Below are 22,276 nucleotides of genomic sequence, written 5' to 3'. Positions count from 1 at the left end.
AATGAGTTTTGTTCACAGATTAGCAAAAATAAAAATAAGCTGAACACAACAAATCAGAAAGAAGCCATCTTTTCTTTAAAGAGCAGCTGTTCTTGCCAAAGGTCCATCTAGTCCAGCATCTGGACTCCCAGTTCCCACAATGAAAACTCGAGGCAACGTTTGTCTCCTTCAGCATATTCAAAAGCAAACACTGCCTCTGAACCTTGACAAGGAAAGCTACCTGTCAATTTGGTACAGGTAAAGAGGCAGTCTACGTCTGAATGCCCCTGTGTTTATTTATACCCCACCTTTCCGCAGCTGTGCCCATAGTAGCTTACAATAAACATTCAAAATCTCAAAATAAAAAACAAAAAACATTGGGGTAGAGGACAGAAGTCAGTTTACAAAAAGCATTTCCAGGAGACAAAAATCAACAATTTATCAAATATAGAATGAATAATATTACAACAGAAACAAAGCAAGAAAGTGGGCAGACAAACTAGCTCCAGGTGCAGGTCTTATTGAATTTAACGTTCATGTTTTATATTCAATGTTTTTTACTCTACCTTGTTGTGACCTTGTATGTTTTATTGTAACTTTGTATTTTAACTCTGCTGTTCACCACCCAGAGAGCTATTCACTATGGGCGGTCTATAAATAAAGTAAAATAAATAAATAATAAATAAATTCTAAGGAGCCGTAGCAGAGCCTGGCTGAAGCAGAGTCAGAGGGGAAAGGTCCTCTCACCAGGCTTGGTGGCGTATAGCTGGCTCCTTCTCCAGAGGAGACCACACCACGCGATACGCCCAGGTCTAAGTGCGTGTCCACCCCACAGTCAGACCTCCAACATACTATGTGAGAGGGAATTAGAGCTTGGGCTGGAGTCTAACATGCACTTCCCTTAAAATGAGACCCTTCCTCCACCCTCCTAACCCCAGTAAAGAATTCACACCAGAAATTGCACCAAAAGGATGATTTTATTACATGGAAAATGGAACAGAGAACATAGACATATCCTACAGAGGTATAACTATGTCATATGCAGGCAGACATTCACCCCCCCCCAGTCCTATGGAGAACAGAGTACTTACCTACCCTGAACGTCTACACAGGTTCATGCTAGAGAAGGCGGGGGGGGGAGAGAAAGAGGGTAAAAGGTACCTTTCTTGTAGCCTGTGGGAATCACCAAGTCAGGGTGGAGAATTTTGCCTTACTAGGGAAGCAGGTAATAGGACTCACACCTGTCTTTATGATCCTGGGTCCAGCGGAGCTTGAGAGCAAAGGCTGAAGAGATTCATGAGAGCGAATCTTGCCACTGAAGCTGGTCACAGCTTTGCCTTAAATGGGATCCCATTGGATCCAATGTGAACCAGGAGGGGGAAAAGTGGAACCAATGGAAGCAATGACCTAGGGAGGTGGTGGGCTCTTAACACTGGAGGCATTCAAGAGGCATCTGAACACCACCTGTTAGGTATACTTTAAGCTGGATTCCTGCATTGAACAAAGGGTTAGACTTGATGGCCTTCTAGACCCCCCCCAACTTTACTATTCTATGATAAGTGCAGGTGTGGGGATAACTTGAAAGGATTCCTTTGAAAAGGGATTTTTTTTGGATCTGCTGTTTTGATGGATGGATGATCCTTTTTCATTTGTGGGACATGAAAATACCTTTCCTTCTTCTGGAAAAACAGGCAATATTTTACTATTTCAATGGATGTCACACATTTTAATGAACACCTCTGTTTGTTTGAAGGAGATACATCCTCAAAGGAGCAAGTAACTTATCCCTTGTCTGTCACCCATCAGTCATTTGCTGCTGCTGCTGTGGAGCCAAGGAGTCTGAGTATTTTGGGAATTCCCAAAAATGATGTGGCTCAAAGGGTCTGCTTCCCAGGATGCCTCACGGCAGGCAAGACTAACTCTGCTCCACTGAGATGAACCAGGAAAACTCAGGTCAAGCCAGGCGCACCATTACAACCAACAGCAGCAAAAAGGGGAATGCCGGGGGGGGGCAATGATGGATAGTCCTCTCCCCCCAGCCTCTTCAAAGTTCAGGTTCAGAGAAGGGCAAAAAGAATGATCAGGGGACTGGAAACAAAGCCCTATGAGGAGAGACTGAAAGAACTGGGCATGTTTAGCCTGGAGAAAGGAAGACTGAGGGGAGCTATGATAGCACTCTTCAAGTACATGAAAGGTTGTCACATAGAGGAGGACAGGGATCTCTTCTCGATCGCCCCAGACTGCAGGGCACGGAATAATGGGTTCAAGTTGCAGGAAGCCAGATTTCAACTGGACATCAGAAAAAACTTCCTGTTAGAGCCATATGACAATGGAAACAATTACCTAGAGAGGTAGTGGGCTCTCTGACACTGGAGGCATTCAAGAGGCAGCTGGACAGCCATTTGTCGGGAATGCTTTGATTTGGATTCCTGCATTGAGCAGGGGGTTGGACTTGATGGCCTTGTAGGCCCCTTCCAACTCTACTATTCTATGATTCTTAGTGCTGGTGCAAGACTTATTACATTCCAAGGAAACTCAGCAAAGCCTGGCTTGAATACCGTTAAGAGGGGAGGGAATCTGGGAAGTCTTAAAAAACAGAAAATGGCCTTTTTGGCCTCAAAACCCGCTTTGTCTAATTATCTTTTAAAAGGCGTCTAAATTAGTGTCCAATATACCACATGATGTGCAGTGTGCAAAATTCTTTCACTTAATCTGCTGCTGCCCAATTTCTTCCCAACTTCCAACAGGAGAGACTACTCAAAGGGCTATTGTTCTGCTACCAATAGCACTCCACCCAGGTGAGGTGGTGGTGGGGGAGGCCTCCTCACTGCTTAGAATCATAGAGTCATGGAATCATAGTTCCTGCTTAATGCAAATTAAACCTTCCCTTCTGGAGGTATCTCTAGCTATTTGTTTCTGGGGCAACATGGACAACTCTGTTATGTGCCTTCAAGTTGATTTCGACTTATGGCAGCCCTATGAATCAGCCTTCTCCAATAGCATCTGTCATGAACCACCCTGTTCAGGCTTGTAAGGTCAGGTCTGTGGCTTCATTTACGGAATCAATCCATCTCTTGTTTCTTTTTTCTACTCCCTTCTGTTTTTCCCAGCATTACGGTCTTTTCTAATGAATCATGTCTTCTCATTATGTGTCCAAAGTATGATAATCTCATGCACAGCTCTATAGACATGCAAATGTCTATACTTAACAGACTTTCCCAAGTCATTCATTTCACAAAGAAAGAGGATTGGCCTCTAATATTACAAATGTTCTCAAGAGGAGGAAGGGCCTTGTTGTATAGGACAGCATTTCACAAGCTTCACCCACAAACCTCAAGCAATCAGCTTTTTAAAAAATAGAAATCTTCCCCTCTTTCCAAGTAGCAGTCCCCCTGCATTTGAACAGAAGTCTCCATCCTTTGATCCACCCCATCCCCTAGAGGGAGAAAATGTTCTCAAAAGGCCCCTGGCCAGGAGTTGGAGACTGTGACGTCTGCTCTCCTGCCAAGCAGAGACCCTCCATTTCTCTTGCTTCACCCTCACAAGATACATGAAAAGGGCCTCCTGCTCTGCAGCCACCATCTTCTCCACATTCCCTGCTGTAGAAAAAGGCCCCTGTGAAAGAGACAAGAAGCAAACAATAAGCACCCCCTCTGTTGCGCACTCTACCGTAGCCACCCCATCTCTCTCACCCACCACTCCACCCACGGTTTATGATACAAAAGAACTTTACAAGAAAAGGGACTTTTTGCCTCCTTCTCTCCTTAGCCAAGAACACCTGCCCAGAGTTCTTTTCCTGCTGCCTCAGAGTTAGTTCCTTCCTTTGCTTTGTAGTTAAAAAATAAACTCAACTCGACTCAAGGGAGGGCGGAGGCAAAGTGTTCTGAAAGGGAACGACGGCTCTGGGCAGACTCAGGAATGGCAACACAGTTCTGATTGGCTGGGATGCATGTGTGTGCCCACACTCTGTTAGGGGATTGGCTAAGGAAAAGGCCTTTCTACTGTCACGCTGGCCCCAGTCTGCACACAAGCGCTTCTCTCCTTAAAGTACAGATCGAATTAAGCCATATGGGCGATGTATTTGTACAGGTTTTACTTAGATGGCAAATCCACAGACTAAAAGCATCTACTAATGTAATTATAGGAGTCCAGCAATGGGGTGGCAAGTGGGAGGGTGAGCTCCATGTTTGGGGGGGCTTGACCCCCCCATAGCACTGACCCTGTGGTAAGGTTGCCAGGTGTCTGATTTTTGCCCGGAGACGTCAGATTTTTGGGGTGGGCTGCTATAAACTCACTTTGGCTCTCCGGGTGAGTCACCTTAATCTCTGGACTCTCAGCTTTCATTTTTTTAAAAATTAAATTTCTAGGTGGTCTGGTTCATGAGATATATACTAAAACATCATCACCACCCCAACTTCAGTTAAATGAGCTCATAGCTGGCTGCTCTAATCCCACCCTTTCAGGTTTGTGGCCAATAAGTGAAGTCAGGATTGTGATCGACAAGGCAGTAGCTAGACCCCTATGCAAATCAGAAAACTTTTTTCCTGCGTGTCTGAAAATCTCATAAATTGAGTAAGTATATAGCTTTCAGTCTTTTTCTCTCTTGTACTCAGGAGTCAAACAAGTTTAAATTTTCCTGGGCCGTTGAACAGGGCAGTGTTTTGAAAACCTTCCCAATATGAAGCTTTAATCCAGTATTTGCTTTTCTGGGAGTAAAGCTGCAATGCAAATCCCACATACCCAGAGTAAACCCCATTGAATTTAATAGGATTACTTTTGAGTAGACATGGTTAGGATTGTGCTGTAAATTGATGGGACTTTTGAGTGAACATAGCAAAAAAATTGTTTCCATTAAAAATAGGATTGGAGGGGGAGAGATTTACAACACAAATAAGCCCTGCCTAATTAGGTATCACTGCTTTTTATTATGTAGGAAACTATACTGATTTGTTAAAAAAAATGTTCCGGAAAAACCAACTGGTTTTGACAATAAACTATTATATGTAGTGTATGTATTGTTACGTCTCCAGAGAGAGAGAGAGAGAGAGAGAGAAAGAGAGAGAGTGGAGTCTTCCCAACAACCCTGTGAGGTAGGGTTGCAGACTGGAAACCAAGGCACCTCATAATAAAATAAATCCCTTTAAAATCCAATAACCATAAAAACAAGTACAAACTGTTGCAAAACAGCTTAAAGTGGCATGATTCTGAATTTTGGGTTGGGTGAATGAAGTTCCTTATCACTTAAGGTTGCAGTTCTGTGCACGCTTTCCTGTTTGAGTAAACCTCAAAGCTCTTTACAGAAGGAATTAAAACAATAAAATTATTGGCAAAACGAGTTAAAGACAGGTATTTAAAAACATTCAAAATAATAAAACCAACAATGAGTTAAACAGATAAAAAACCAGAATAGCTTCTACATGCCTGGGTAGGCGTACCTAAACAAAAATTATTTTAGCAGGTGCTGAAAAGAGTACAATGAAGGAGCATGCCTAATTCACAACTGGTTGGAAAACAGTACTCAAAGAGTGGTCGTCGGTGGCTCTGCTTCGGACTGGAAGGAGGTTTCGAGTGGAGTGCCACAGGGTTCTGTCCTGGGGCCGATACTCTTCAACATTTTTATCAATGACTTAGATGACGGGGTGGAGGGAAGCTTTATGAAGTTTGCGGATGATACGAAACTGGCAGGGATAGCTAACACAATGGAAGACAGGAATAGAATCCAAAGGGACCTGGATAGACTAGAAAATTGGGCTGAAATTAATAAAATGAAATTCAATAAAGACAAATGCAAGATTCTGTATTTAGGCCACGAAAACAAAATGCACGGGTACAGGATGGGAAATACCCGGCTTAGCAGTACTGCATGTGAGAAGGACCTTGGAATTGTAGTGGATCGCAAGTTGAACATGACCAAGCAGTGTGATGCTGCGGCAAAAAAGGCAAACGCAGTTTTGGGCTGCATAAACAGAGCTATAGTTTCCAGGTCGAGGGAAGTAATAGTCCCACTATATTCTGCATTGGTCAGGCCTCATCTGGAATACTGCATTCAGTTCTGGGCGCCTCATTTTAAGAAAGATATAGACAAGTTAGAGCGGGTTCAGAAGAGGGCGACGAGGATGATAGCCGGTATGGAGCTTATGAGGAAAGGTTGAAGGAACTTGGCATGTTCAGTCTGGTGAAGAGAAGGCTGAGGGGTGACATGATTGCACTCTTTAAGTACCTGAAGGGCTGTCACATAGAGGAGGGTACAGATTTGTTCTCTGCTGCGCCAGAGGGTAGGACTAGGTCTAATGGTTTTAAGTTGCAGGAGCGTAGATTCAGATTGGACATTAGAAGGAACTTCTTGACAGTAAGGGCAGTTCAGCAATGGAACCGACTGCCTAAGGAGGTGGTGGAGTCGGGGTCCCCTTCGCTGGATGTCTTCAAGCAGAGGCTGGACAGCTATCTGCGGGAGATGCTCTAGCTGTGGATTTTCTGCTGTAAGCAGGGGGTTGGACTCGATGGCCTACAAGGCCCCTTCCAACTCTATGATTCTATGATTCTAATGTCAATAGGCAGGGAGCTCCAAAGCATAGGTGCTGCCACACTAAAGGACTGATTTCTTTTAAGAGCAGAACAAGTACTATGTGGAACCCGTAACATGGAAAGCACACTTTGAACTTGGTCTGGTAGTAAATCAGTAACCAGTGCAGATGTCAGAGTAGAGATATTATGTGCTGATAGGGTCTCATTCATGTCAGCAATCGTGCCACAGCATTCTGCACTAACTGCAGCCCACAGGTCAGGTTGTGGTGCATGGGGATTTCTGTGATCTTGGTTGACTGTCTGCCAGGATTTCTTTAGTTTTGGTTGTTGATTAGGAATCCTGATTGGTTGTGGGATGCTTAGTTTTCTGCCTTACTCATAGGACTCTTGTGGTTGGTATGTATTGCATTTAAGAAATCATCACTGTCTTTTCTTTTTCAATTTGCATTTCATTTCCCTTTAACCTCACTCCCTTTCATCCACAGAAGCAACAACAGTGCTTCCATGTAGTCAGCTCAACCCCTTTAAATCCACTGATGATGCACCTTGTTGGTTGCATGATGGTTTGTTTCTTGCCCAATAGTGGTAAAAGAGAATTCACATACTGGGAAGTGTGGCTTCAATTGCTCTTGTTCCCAGTCTACTGTCTGTGACTGCAATGTTGTTGCCAAGCTGCTGCCTATGAAGGTAGACCAAACCATGTGTGTTTTCTCTCTGTCAATTATTATTCACTGGAATTGGGTTGGCTGTCAAAGTGAGTTTATAGCAGCCCACAGGATAGACAGAAAAGGGTAGAGAATCTTCTTACTCATTTCTAGACCTCTTTCTAAAGTGAAGGGTCAAATCTGTAGCCATGTTAAAAGGCAGGGCATTCCAGGCAGGGGGTTGCTGTCAAACGTGGGGGTTCAGAGGCATGCAGCTAATCAACAGATAAGGCCAGACCATAAATCTGCCAGGTAGGAGGAACCAGGGGGTCAGCCAGCATGTTTACCATTTGGGAAGCGCCAAAGGAGGAGGCAGAGAAGTCCTTAAGGGAGTCCAAATGTTCAGAAGCCAAGAGATCCGATCAGGCAGGGCAAGGTTCAAGGCACGGGTTTAACAGGAGAGCTGGAGTAATGTCTGCAGCAAGACTTGACGTTGACTCTAGCAAGGAGTCCCCCTTTCCTTCCAGCCTTTTATACTCTGGATGCTGGCCCAGGTGCTTCCAATCAGCCTGTGTTCTTGCAAGCTCTCCTGCTCCTTAATCGCGCTGATTGCCTTTGTTGTTGCAACACCTGTTGGCGTCTTCTCTCTGCTGGGGAAGGGGCAGCCTCCTGGTTGCTTCCTGATTCTGGCAGGCAGACTCACTCAGGGGCTTGTCTCTGGTTTGGGGAAGGGTCCTGGGCTGTCTCCCTGCTTGTCCCTCTCCTGGGTCTGCGGTCTCCCATTCCTCTTCCTCCCCGGATGACTCCTCTGAGGGGGGCATGACAGTTGCCAACCTTACTTGGATGTCTTGGATATCTTTGCAAAGGATCTTTGCAAAGGATCCCTAGTCAAGATTTACCAACAACACAATCCAAACCGTATCTACTGAGGCTTAGTCCTTAGTAAGTGTGTTTAGAATTGCAGCCTTCAGGGGCATCCATCTTTACTCCTGAGTGCTCCCATCTAACATCTCCACAACACAAGGCTCCTTTCTTCCTACAATGGCCTTCTGGTGACTGGCCTGGCCTGAGGGCACTTAAACCCTTCTTGCCAGAAGCAAGTAGGCTAGATTAAATGTTCCCTACCCAGACTCCATCTTCTAGCTAAGAGTTCTATCCTAATTTCCAATCAGAGAAATGTTTTTGTTTGAATTGTATGCACCAAGCAACTGTGGTTGATGCTTAATGTATCATGCTTAATGACATCACTCGGCTCGCCCCCAAAATCTCAGGGTTTGGGATGCTTCTGACCTGGCAACTCTACCCTGCAGCCAGGCTGAGTGAACCTCACTGTAGTTCCATATGAACCAAAAAGGCACCCTAACACAGACCTAACCCTCTGTGCATTTCAGTGGTGGTAGATCAGGAGCATCTTGTCTATCGTGACTCATTGCCTTAGTGAGGAATCCCTGATAAGCTTTTCAGGAATTTCAGGCTTCCCTGGAAGAGAGCATGAAAAACATTTCTACATCATCATCTTCTTGTAGCCCCTCTCAGGAGCCATCCAAGCTGCTGGTTTTTTTTGCAGGTAAATTCTGGTACATGTCATTGATGCAATAATAGTGCATGAAAAAGGTAAAGGTGTCTCCGCACTTGTAGTGCGAGTCCTTTCCGACTCTTAGGGTGACGTTTACTAGGCAGGCCGTATATCTGGGGTGGGATTGCCAGTTCTGTCCCCGGCCTTTCTTTACCCCCAGCGTATGCCGGGTACTCATTTTACCGACCACGGATGGATGGAAGGCTGAGTGGACCTCGACCCCTTTTACCGGAGATTCGACTTCCTCCTTCCATTGGGATCGAACTCCGGCCATGAGCAGAGCTTTGGCTGCGTTACCGCCGCTTACCACTCTGCTCCACGGAGGGTCTTAATAGTGCATTAGTGGTGGATTTATACTGGACCATCCACACATAATTCCACTTTATTAGTTGTGCTGCAGTGCTTCCCAAAGATCATTGCACTGTTGCCATCGGGGGGGGGGGTGCTGTCACACTATAGTGCAGCAAAAGTGGGACAACTCCCCCCCCCCGAACTTTTGTGATATAAAAAGTTACAGGATTTCAGCAGGACATTACAGGACATGAACTTGTAAATGAAGCAGCATCTCTACCCCAAAACATTTGTAGGCGCAATCAGTACTGAGAGTCGAATTGTGTGTAACTGCCCTGATACCATGATGAGCACACATCATAATGACTGCACAATAAAAAGGGCATCTGGAGCATCCCTCAGTAGGCATCTGCTACTGTCTTATTTTAGATAGCCTATTCATGTACAGGGCACTGCCCCAAGGCCCTTACAATCAGAAGGTCAATTATGGAGAGAGAACTGAGGAAGGGGAAGGAGAGGGGGAGGCTAGGGGGGCAGTTCTGTAGATGAGCAAATGCCAGTTAGCTTTGCAGTTGGGGGTGATGGCTGGGAGGTCAGTGGAAAGAGGCGTTTTTGAAACTGAAGGGAAGGAAAGGGTAGCGCCACACAGGAGCCCTGAGGAAAGGGGCAGCTTGTCGGAAATAAAGCACCAACACATGTTCTAAACCTGACCTGGGGCTGGGTGGGCAATAAACAGAAAGGAAACCTATCCTTCTTTCCCCGATTCTCTCTTTAAACTATTTGTTTGCTTTTCTCAGCTTTACTTCCCCTATTCTCTTCCTTTCTAGTCAGTCAGAGATATTGCCTGTGAGTGCAAGCCTCATGGCTCTACAATGGCTGAAACAGCATGTATAATTTTATTTCTTTGTAGTAATAAACCTTCTTTGTTCTTTCAACTATCGGGCATACCAGACTAGTTATGTCTGCACTCTGTTGCAATATATATGTATAAAATCCAACACAACAAAGGAGAATCAGCCCATAAGATGCTGCATAAGGACCAGAGCCCAACTTCATTGTGTCCTACTGAGTTATCTGGGTAGATTCTTTGATAATTTCCTCCACCTGCCAGCTAAGCATATTACTGAGTTCTTCTGTCTTTAAATCCCTCTAAAAGTGCCATTAAACTCCTCGTTTTGCTGTAATTTACAATTAGTTTACATCATTAAGCATGGTAAGAGTTGCTGCCTAAGCAACCATGCTCTCTATCTGTCATTGATTATTGTTCCGTGTTGCTAGATAATTCTACATGCGAAACTGAGAAAGAGAGACTCTTTGGACACACTTTAGCTGTTTTTTTGGTGCTACCAGAGGAAATGCGGCAAATTCTTCCATGCATGGAGATTGTGGTGCTAAAGTTCCAGCGTCCATCTGGAGGCTATGCAAGACCTGATATGACACTGAACAACTGAGAATAAAGATGAAGTTCCTTGATCTGCTAGGAGTATTCAGGACTTGCCTTGTTAGCCATTCTGGACTGAGAGCTGTCATTTGCAGTACTGCAGCTCCTAAGGGAATGGAGGTGACACGAGGATCCCCTGCTAGGAACAGCTGTCTTTTAATTCTGCTGTATGAATATCTCATGAGGCATTTCATAGAATCATAGGATAGTAGAGTTGGAAGGGGCCTATAAGGCCATCAAGTCCAACCCCCTGCTCAATGCAGGAATCCAACTGAAAGCATTCCCCACAGATGAACTGTAGTGTTTTTCTGCGCTGTTAATATGTAGGCAAAGCGATTGATGGCCTTTAAGAGAGAGAGAGAGAGAGAACTTCCTGCCTCCTCTGACTAAGCATGTAAGCATGTTTCATCTCCCCTGATCTAAACAAACACAGACGAGAAATTGAGAGATGATATCTACCAAACTTTGATATTTGCCCAGGTTACACCAGGGATGGACAGCACCTGAGTCTGTGGTCCTCCATATATTGTTGGACTCCAACTCCCATCAGCTCCAGCCAGCAAAGCCAATGGCCAAGGATGGTGGGAGCTCCAGTCCCTCAACGTCTTGAGGGCTACAGGTTTCCCATCCTTGGGCATTTGGGGAGGGCTTCACTTTCAGGGGCAGTACATCAGATTTCTCAGTAGGGGGCAAAATCTAAATGTCTGTTTTTGTTTACATCTAAGGTTGCAGTTCAAAAATACAACAGTTATTTAAAGTGTGATTATGTTGTAATTTTATTTATAGATCATAGAATCATGGAAGGGACTTTGGAGGTCACCTAGTTCAGCCCACTGTTCAAATCAGGATCTGCACTGCAGGATGAAACTGCAGCATCGCTGAGAGATGGCTGCCCAGCCTCTGCTTACACCCCCCCCCCGCAGCAAAGGAGAACTCACCTCCTCCTGAGGCAGCCTGTCCCACTGCTAAATGGTGAGCTGCTGATGCAAATGATCAGCTTTTGAATGTTCCAGCAAAATACTTGAAACATTTCATGGCGACAAGCTGCCACCTCTCCTGCCCTTTTGCCAGGACCAAAAGCTTGCTATTGGGCAGCAGGGGAAGCCAGAGGCAGCTGAGGCGGTGATTCTGCTCAAATTCTTGCAACGTCCTTAAACTTAGTTGGTGGCTAAAAGGAGTTGGAGGAGGGTAAGGGAGGCAGCGATGTCTAACACCTCTTCACCCACTGATTTTATGCCTTACCTATTCTTAACTTACTGGTGAAAACTGCCTGGAGATTGAACTTCCCCCTCCTGGATAAGGTTCTAAACGAGAGAATTCTAAACTGGACACTTTCCTGATCTATATATATGGTGGGAGCACATGAATATTAATTAAAATAGTAATTACCAATTTTTTATTGTTTGGGATAAAACAAATTTGTTTGGGACAAACATTTAATTTAATAATAATAATAATTCAAATTTGTATAAATATGTGTGTTAACTTTTTCTTGGGGAGTTCCTCAGTCCTATGATGGCCTGTTGGAATATCCCCAATGCATTGGTTAATAAAGAGTTATAACTGCTAAACTCAGAGTGGTTTTTTTCCACAACAGTCCCAATAGAAATGCTCAGTGGATTACAGATCACAGTAGGCAATGTGAAGTGGATTTAACCTGATGATCTGCAGCACCTCTGGGTCTGTTAAGAGCATATGCCCCTCCCCATGACATCCAGGCATCTGGGATTATAAACTTGGCTTCCAGGTGAGAAAGTGTAAGTTCTAGCAAAGCTCTTTTTTATTGCTAAAAATAATATTATACAAAAATAATTTCATCTATACATATAAAACATAACATTTATGACACAATACAAATAATATATAAACTTAAAGTATCATGGCCCCCAAGGATAACCTATGGCAAGATTAGGAGGATGAAGAGTGGGGTGCAGGTGTTGGGGATAAGGTTACCAGTACTGATGAAAGGGATGAAGAAGGCATAAGAACATAAGAACATAAGAAGAGCCTGCTGGATCAGGCCAGTGGCCCATCTAGTCCAGCATCCTGTTCTCACAGTGGCCTACCAGGTGCCTGGGGGAAGCCCGCAAGCAGGACCCGAGTGCAAGAACACTCTTTCCTCCTGAGGCTTCCGGCAACTGGTTTTCAGAAGCATGCTGCCTCTGACTAGGGTGGCAGAGCACAGCCATCATGGCTAGTAGCCATTGATAGCCCTGTCCTCCATGAATTTGTCTAATCTTCTTTTAAAGCCATCCAAGCTGGTGGCCATTACTGAATCTTGTGGGAGCAAATTCCATAGTTTAACTATGCGCTGAGTAAAGAAGTACTTCCTTTTGTCTGTCCTGAATCTTCCAACATTCAGCTTCTTTGAATGTCCACGAGTTCTAGTATTATGAGAGAGGGAGAAGAACTTTTCTCTCTCCACTTTCTCAATGCCATGCATAATTTTATACACTTCTATCATGTCTCCTCTGACCCGCCTTTTCTCTAAACTAAAAAGCCCCAAATGCTGCAACCTTTCCTCGTAAGGGAGTCGCTCCATCCCCTTGATCATTCTGGTTGCCCTCTTCTGAACCTTTTCCAACTCTATAATATCCTTTCTGAGATGAGGCGACCAGAACTGTACACAGTATTCCAAATGCGGCCGCACCATAGATTTATACAACGGCATTATGATATCGGCTGTTTTATTTTCAATACCTTTCCTAATTATTGCTAGCATGGAATTTGCCTTTTTCACAGCTGCCGCACACTGGGTCGACATTTTCATCGTGCTGTCCACCACAACCCCGAGGTCTCTCTCCTGGTCGGTCACCGCCAGTTCAGACCCCATGAGCGTATATGTGAAATGAAGATTTTTTGCTCCAATATGCATAATTTTACACTTGTTTATATTGAATTGCATTTGCCATTTTTCCGCCCATTCACTCAGTTTGGAGAGGTCTTTTTGGAGCTCTTCGCAATCCCTTTTTGTTTTAACAACCCTGAACAATTTAGTGTCGTCAGCAAACTTGGCCACTTCACTGCTCACTCCTAATTCTAGGTCATTAATGAACAAGTTGAAAAGTACAGGTCCCAATACCGATCCTTGAAGGACTCCACTTTCTACAGCCCTCCATTGGGAGAACTGTCCGTTTATTCCTACTCTCTGCTTTCTGCTTCTTAACCAATTCCTTATCCACAAGAGGACCTCTCCTCTTATTCCATGACTGCTAAGCTTCCTCAGAAGCCTTTGGTGAGGTACCTTGTCAAACGCTTTTTGAAAGTCTAAGTAAACTATGTCCACTGGATCACCTCTATCTATATGCTTGTTGACACTCTCAAAGAATTCTAATAGGTTACTGAGACAGGACTTTCCCTTGCAGAAGCCATGCTGGCTCTGCTTCAGCAAGGCTTGTCCTTCTATGTGCTTAGTTAATCTAGCTTTAATAATACTTTCTACCAGTTTTCCAGGGACAGAACTTAAGCTAACTGGCCTGTAATTTCCGGGATCCCCTCTGGATCCCTTTTTGAAGATTGGCGTTACATTTGCCACTTTCCAGTCCTCAGGCACGGAGGAGGACCCGAGGAACAAGTTACATATTTTAGTTAGCAGATCAGCAATTTCACCTTTGAGTTCTTTGAGAACTCTCGGGTGGATGCCATCCGGGCCCGGTAATTTGTCAGTTTTTATATTGTCCATTAAGCTTAGAACTTCCTCTCTCGTTACCACTATTTGTCTTAGTTCCTCAGAATCCCTTCCTGCAAATGTTAGTTCAGGTTCAGGGATCTGCCCTATATCTTCCACTGTGAAGACAGATGCAAAGAATTCATTTAGCTTCTCTGCAATCTCCTTATCGTTCTTTAGTACACCTTTGACTCCCTTATCATCCAAGGGTCCAATTGTCTCCCTAGATGGTCTCCTGCTTTGAATGTATTTATAGAATTTTTTGTTGTTGGTTTTTATGTTCTTAGCAATGTGCTCCTCAAAATCTTTTTTAGCATCCCTTATTGTCTTCTTGCATTTCTTTTGCCAGAGTTTGTGTTCTTTTTTATTTTCTTCATTTGGACAAGACTTCCATTTTCTGAAGGAAGACTTTTTGCCTCTAAGAGCTTCCTTGACTTTGCTCGTTAACCATGCTGGCATCTTCTTGGCCCTGGCGGTACCTTTTCTGATCTGCGGTATGCACTCCAGTTGAGCTTATAATAGTGTTTTTAAACAACTTCCAAGCATTTTCGAGTGATGTGACCCTCTGGACTTTGTTTTTCAGCTTTCTTTTTACCAATCTCCTCATTTTTGTGAAGTTTCCTCTTTTGAAGTCAAATGTGACCGTGTTGGATTTTTGTGGCAATTGGCCAGTTACATGTATGTTTAATTTAATAGCACTGTGGTCACTGCTCCCAATCGGTTCAACAACACTTACATCTCGCACCAGGTCCCGGTCCCCACTGAGGATTAAGTCCAGGGTTGCCGTCCCTCTGGTCGGTTCCATGACCAACTGATCTAGGGAATAGTCATTTAGAATATCTAGAAACTTTGCTTCTTTGTCATGACTGGAACACATATGCAGCCAGTCTATGTCTGGGTAGTTGAAGTCACCCATTACTACCACATTTCCTAGTTTGGATGCTTCCTCAATTTCATATCTCATCTCAAGGTCTCCCTGAGCATTTTGATCAGGGGGACGATAGATCGTTCCCAGTATTAAGTCCCTCCTGGGGCACGGTATCACCACCCACAACGATTCTGTGGAGGAGTCTGCCTCTTTTGGGGCTTCGAGCTTGCTGGATTCAATGCCTTCTTTCACGTATAGAGCGACTCCGCCACCAATACGTCCTTCCCTGTCCTTCCGATATAGTTTATATCCAGGAATAACCGTATCCCACTGGTTTTCTCCATTCCACCAGGTCTCGGTTATGCTCACTATATCAATGCTCTTCTCTAAGACCAAGCACTCCAGTTCTCCCATCTTGGTCCGGAGGCTCCTAGCATTAGCGTACAGGCACTTGTAAGCAGTGTCTCTCTTCAAGTGTCTTTGGCACTTGTGGTTAGGCCTGTGGTAATTTTGCTCTTCTGAATTTATATCCTGTGCCCCTGCTCTCACAATGCCTACTTCTAGGCCTACCCCTTTTAAAATTTCATCATTTCTTTGGTTTTTATCCCAGGGGGGAGGTTTATTCCGAACCGGACCTTTCTCAGCTCCTGTTGGGTTTCCCCCCTCAGTCAGTTTAAAAGCTGCTCTGCTACCTTTTTAATTTTAAGTGCCAGCAGTCTGGTTCCATTCTGGTTCAAGTGGAGCCCGTCCCTTTTGTACAGGCCCGGCTTGTCCCAAAATGTTCCCCAGTGCCTAACAAATCCGAACCCTTCCACCCGACACCATCGTCTCATCCACGCATTGAGACTGCGAAGCTGTGCCTGTCTGGCTGGTCCTGCGCGTGGAACCGGTAGCATTTGAGAGAAAGCCACCTTGGAGGTCCTGGCTTTCAGCATCCTACCTAGCAACCTAAATTTTGCTTCCAGGACCTCACGGCTGCATTTCCCCATGTCGTTAGTGCCAACGTGCACCACGACCACTGACTCCTTCCCAGCACTGTCTACCAAACTATCTAAACAACGGGCGATATCCGCAACCTTCGCACCAGGCAGGCAAAACACCTTGCGGTCTACACGCCCATCACACACCCCACTGTCTATGTTCCTAATGATCGAATCACCCACTACAAGGATCCCTCCACCCCCTGGAGATATATCCTCGGCACGAGAGGATAGCTGCTCATCCCCCAAGGAATGGGTCCCTTCTAAGGGATCGTTTCCCTCTTCCTCAGCTGGATGCTCTCCTTCCCCGAGACCATCGTTCTCCATGATACCAGGAGAGCTATCATCGTTGGAGTGGGACACAGCTATAACGTCCCTGAAGGCCTCCTCCACACACCTCTCTGCCTCTCTCAGCTTTTCCAGGTCCGCCACCTTGGCCTCAAGGAAATGAAGTCGTTTCCGGAGAGCCAGGAGCTCATTGCACCGAGAGCACACCCACGACTTCTGTCCAACAGGCAGATAGTCGTACATGCTGCAGGCGGTGCAAAACACTGGAAAGCCCCCACACCCCTGCTGGCTTCTTACCTGCATAGTTTTGTTTAAGGTTTATTACGTCAATGGGTTGGAGACTGCAGTTTAGTTGAGGTCAGGGAACAGATGGGCAGAGTGGGGGGCCCTGGCCTCCTCGCCCTGCTGCCGAACTCGCCTTGACGCTTTGTCAGCTGGGGCCTTGACGCTTCGTCAGCTGGGGCTCCCTCTAGCTCGTGGAGCAGCATGTCTCTGGAAGCCTCTGGCCTGCTAATGGAATGGCTGAGAACAGCCCAGACCTCCCCCCCGTTAGCCTGAATCAGCAGTGAAGAGTCTTCACTGGCACCCAGCCATCAACAAACATACAATAATGACCCGAGCGAGAGTGATAAGCCGAGTTCAGAGAAAAACACTGGCAATCCCTTCAAGGTCAAAGCAGCCAGGTTTCAGTTACAGTAAAGGCTCTCTGCTTCTAGAAGAAATGCTGTCTTGTAGAGCAGGCTAGAAAATGCCAGAGTACTTAGTGCCAGAATACAAGTGCCCGCCCCATCTCTGGTGCAAAGGTATAGTGAAGCCTGTTTAGATTTGTTGCAACAATGTTTTTGCCGCCTCCACCTTGCCCAGTTTGTTCAGAAACACTTTGCAAAATTTACACTAAAAAAACTCCAAAAGTAATTGTGAAATAATGGCACTGACTATTCTGTGGAATAGTCTCCTGTGGACATCAGGGGTGTCTCAGTTTCCACAAGATAAAACAGTGGAAGGTGAAATATATTCTAGCAAAATTCTAGGGATGCTCTATGTTTTTAATTGACCGTGCCCACCTTGCCTTAAATGAAATGGTTTAAACATAGCAGGCTGAAAACATGCATCCTCTTTTTTCCAACAGCTAGAGTCATTCCTGAAGTAGCAACATATTGTAATCAGTCTGATTTTACATCAGACTGCAGTTTCAGATTCAACTGTTAATGCACCCAAAATAGAAATAGAACATAACCTCCAATTTGAAACACAAAAGGCTGTCTTCACCATCATATGACATTGACCAGTAAAAAGGCTTTGAAATTAATAAAAATAAATTTGACACAGGTTCCTAGGATGAATAATGAAGGAAATAAATTTTTCTAGAATAGATTCTCTGTAGAAACAATAGTAACACAGGAAAGAAGCAAAGTAAGAAGAACACCAACAAACATACAAAAATGTAATTCTCCATCTTTGGAGATGCAGTCCTGATTGCAGATGTTGCTACCACTCACCATATGCTCAGAGGCACATGTTACCAAATTCTTCCGAGAGACACAGGAAATGGATTGGACTGTGAAAGACCAACCCAAATTGTGTTTGCTTTTTGACAAATTTGTAGGGTAGTACATTATGTCAGAGAGGAGGTCAGGTCTCCTGCTCCCCTGGTGCATTCACTATAGCTGCCCAATTTCCCTGCTTTTTAAAGTTTGATAGAAATATCTGTGGGCTATAGGTATATTCTTAAACCACAAGTTTTTTTGCCTATTAGTGAATTAATTACATCTTTGGTTACTGTTATAATTTATAAGAGAAATAAGCTACATAAGTGAAAAAGTATATAAAGTTGAACTTTATCTTGGAATATTATATCCTGATGATTAACAAACAACCATCATTTTTCAATAAATTTATTTAGTGCTTTTCCTTCAGTATATCTTTTGTAGTAAGTTTTGTTTAACAATGCTCTATCACAAACATTCTTGTACCATTGTGATATAACTTATCTGATTCCCAATCAAGTTCTAGCAAAGTTTTATTTCTCATCACCCTTTAGGTGCTGTCATGCCAGGGTTGTTCCCTTCCCCCCATTTTTGTTCTAAAGTTTGTCTCTCATTTCACCTGACTTTTACGTGTGCTTGAGGAAATGGATACTCCTGAGCCATTAAGGTTTATGATGCATTTGTCAAAAAAAGGAAAAGGAATGATAAAACCCCACCAATGAAATGTGATCTGTGCAGCATAAGAGGTGGTATGCTATAGTTGCTGCATGTAGGCCTAACAAGGACCAAACTAACAGGGTATTGCACTTAAGGAAAGGGAACAGTAAGTCAATAAGGAGCAACACAGAGAGAGAACGATTCATCTGGCAGAGGGGGCCAAAGTGGCCTCCCTGGATCAAAGTCTTGTCTGTTCTCAGGATCCACTTCCCTGGCTTCACTTGTCCATAACAACGTAAGAGCCCTGCTGGATCAGGTCAATGGCCCATATAGTTCAGCATCCTGGTCTCACATTGGTCAATCAGAATTTGTCTAATCCTCTTTTAAAGCCCTCCAGGTTGGTAGCCATCACCGCCTCTTGTGATTCAATAGTTTAACTATGTCCTGTGTGAAGAAGTACTCTTTTTTTTTGGTCTGCCCTGAATCTTCCAACATTCATCAATTGGATGTCCACGAATTCTAATATTATGAGAGAGGGAGGAAAACTTTCCTCTGTCCGCTTCTGTCCACACCAGGCATTTTATACACCTCCGTCACATCTCCCTGAACCTTTTCCAGCCCTGCAATTCCTTTTTTGAGGTGACGTGACCAGAACTGTAAGCAGTATTCCAAGTGTGGGAAAAATCACAGATTTGTATAATGGCATTGCGATATTGCTAGTTTTATTTTCAGTCCTTTCCCCTAACATGACATTTATCTTTTTTCATAGCTGCTGCTGAGAGGGTGCTGTGGCCCTTGGGACTGGACTGGCCAAGTGAGAAGAAGAGGATTCTTCATCCATCCTGCAAGAGTTAGGCTGCCCTGCCAACCAGCCCTCCTGCTATTTAATGCCTCCCACCATCTTATAGCAGACGAGAGGCCTGGCCTGGCATTTATTGCTGGGTACGGCAGATGAGCTGAGAAGGAAATCTGACCCAACTCTGTCCACCTGGTGCTTGGCGCAGCATCAATCTGGGCTGGAGGATCAACTGTGTGTGTGTGTGTGTAGTTTATGAGGATACCATCTGTCTCACCAAGAGACCTGTCTGCTGGGCGGGCAGATTCATGGGCTTGTACCTGGTGTTGGGCCAGAGATTCCGTTGCCATAATACCCACCCTGCTGCCCAACAGCCTCCGTAGGAGCCATCAGAGGAGGTTTTGGGTGTGGTGTTGGAGAGTCCCCATAGATTTGTTCCGGGGGACTTCAGTGCTCCTGCTGGGGTCATGCTGGATGGGCTGTGCCAGGACTTCATGGCCACCATCACAACCATGGGGCTATCTCAATGAATCACTGGTCCAGTATATGGACCAGTGGCTAATCAAGCTCTCAGTCTGTTTTTTTCCCAAAGGGCAGATTGTCTGTTCCAGCGTCTTGTGTTGACAGTGGCCAACCAGGTTCCCTATGGGGAAGCCCACAAGCAGGCCCTGAGCACTGCAGTGACCCTCTTCCATGGGGGATTCCCAGTGACTGGCATTCAGAAGTGATAGAGGCAGAGCAATCCACGTTAGTGGCCACCGCTGCCCCCTGTGGAAGTGAGTGCCATAGTTTAACTATGTGCTGTATAAAGAAGTCTGTTCTTTTGCCTCTCCTGCATCTTCCAACTTCCTGTTTCATGGGATGTCCATGAGTTCTAGTGTTAGGTGAGGGCAAAAAACCGTTCTCTGTCCACTTTCTCCATACCTGAGTTTGCTAATTCCTTCCTCCATTCCAGTCCATTTTCATTTTGTGCTGTCTCCTTGGAGTGCAAGTCTGAGGGCAGGGATTGTCTTGTTCGTGGTGATCTGTCGGATGAAGAGGATAAAAAAAATCTTGAAATAAAGTAAAATAAAAGGCTCCAAGGAAAGTGAAAAACAATTTTTAGTCTGTCACTAATTTAAATATCCCTCTAAAGGCAGCTGTGGCCAGGAAATGGCTTCAGTGGGTTCATCAGGCTTCAGCCTGCAGCAGTTCGGCAGTACCATTATTGTCAGAAGGATCTGGGGAAATTTTTTCACTAAGAAACTTTGTCACTTCAGCAGAACACAAAGCAGAGCCTAAACATATCTGCCAGTCAGCAGAAAAAGGAGGTGGGCGGGGGAATGAGGCAGAGGAGAGGAGGAAGCTATTGAAGGAGGTCTGTAATGAAAAAGTTAGAGATCTATTGAGGACTGAAGACAGGATGCTCAATTTTAGAAAAAGTTGCATTTAACAAGGTAACCTGGGGAACGGGCCCTGAGGAGCTATCCTTTGCTGTGGATGAGCAATTGATTGCAGGAAATGAAGGACAAAAGCGAATGAGGGGCCAATGAAGGCTGGAGGTGCCTTTGGGCCACAGAGAATGTTCCAAACTGAGAAGAGGCTGATCGTGCAAAAGAGGGTGAAATTGGGTTTGAGCTCTAAGAAATGAAGGAATTGTGATCCCATCTATATCATTTCTGATCAGCCTGTCAACCTCCTGGTGGAAGGGTGGGATATAAATAAAATAATAAATAAATAAATAAATATGGGTATATCTATCCAGCATCTTGTTTGAGAATCACTGCTAGTTATTACAAGATGTGGGGGGGTTTTTTGGGGGGGAGGGTGAAATCAGTCAATGTCCTTTGGGTGGCGATTTGAAGTTCATGGAGATACAAAACGAACACTAACTGTATGTATGTATGTATGTATGTATACCTATCTCCCTAACCAGATGTTTTGGGCCACAGTTCCCATCAGCCCCATGCTATGCCCCACTTTGCCTCAGATGTTCTCAACAGCTGAAATGTTTGGTGTCTGTGTGTGTTGCTGCACTGGGCTCCTGACACTGTGCTCATGCAAGAGCCCCTCCTCACAGATGATCCTGTCGACAGCAGACCTCAGGATTGAGCTGCAAAAGTCAACAAGGTACAGTGATGAATCGTTTTTCCACTTTAAATTATGACAGGGTGATGAATTGCATGTGGTAATCCCGTTTCCATCAATTCATGAGTGAGTTCCTCTGAAATGCCACAAATAAATATATCTGCATAGAAATTAAGAAGTCGTTGTTTTCTACACTGCATTTCCACAGAGGTTTCTTTCTTCCTTCCTTCCTTTGCTAAAGGTGGACCTTCCTTCCTAACCCTGGTGCCCAGGCCAGCAGGAAAGAGCTGAGCACTCTTCTGTGCCACCCTGGAAAGAAAGTGCATCTTCCTGCCAAAATGGCTCTGAAGGTTCTTGCTGCCGGGAACTGTTTCGCATTTGTTCTTATCCATTCAGAGGTTTGAAGAATCCCAAAGAAAAGCTTGCTGAGACCAGGGCCGGCTCCAGGTTTCTGGGGGCCCATGGGCAAAGGCTATGAGGGGGCCCTTGCCCTCTTGCTTTCCTCAAACCACACTCCTCCTCCCTCTTGGCCTCACCCTTTTAAAGTAAAACAAAATCTGAACAGAAAGACTGGGCTGGCAGAGGAATTAGACGAGAGAAAATGCCAAACCTCTGCCTGTAAGTGCAGTGGAGGCATTCCTGCCATGGTTCTGGAGCTCCCGTTGCTACCGCCGAGTCCCTGCTGTTTGCCCTATAGCAGAGCACGCCATGCAATGAAGCCTCCTGTTCCTCCTTTGCGCCTTCATGATCCAGTCTGGCTTGGAGCTGCTGCCACTGCTGTTTCCTTTTGTATGTCTGCTGGAGGGCATTTAAGGGATTAATACCACAGAGTTTAGGAGGCAACTAGCCTAGACAATCTCAGCATTGCATTGAGTGAGACAGTGGCCAAGCTGAGGGGACCCTCTGGGCTCAGCTTTTCATCTCTATGGTATTAACCCCTCAATTTCCCCTCCACCCTCGTGAATTAGATAAGGGAAAAACACTTCCTGTCCATTGGAATAGGATAGGGT

At 44.9% G+C, this 22,276-nt stretch overlaps 1 long non-coding RNA gene across 1 annotated transcript; it reads right to left on the bottom strand.

Annotated features, from left to right (window-relative positions):
• Positions 1–970: 970 nt before the first annotated feature.
• On the bottom strand, positions 971–22,032 carry LOC133370503 (uncharacterized). The gene is made up of 3 exons (XR_009759139.1): positions 21,877–22,032; positions 20,124–20,224; positions 971–3,594 (listed from the first exon to the last, which is right to left on the bottom strand). It is a non-coding gene; the product is annotated as an uncharacterized LOC133370503 (long non-coding RNA).
• Positions 22,033–22,276: the final 244 nt, after the last annotated feature.

Source organism: Rhineura floridana, chromosome 15, assembly GCF_030035675.1.
Source record: "Rhineura floridana isolate rRhiFlo1 chromosome 15, rRhiFlo1.hap2, whole genome shotgun sequence".
Lineage (NCBI taxonomy): Eukaryota > Metazoa > Chordata > Lepidosauria > Squamata > Rhineuridae > Rhineura > Rhineura floridana.
Note: the sequence above shows the minus strand (reverse complement) of the source record. Positions and strands in the feature narration are given on the sequence as shown.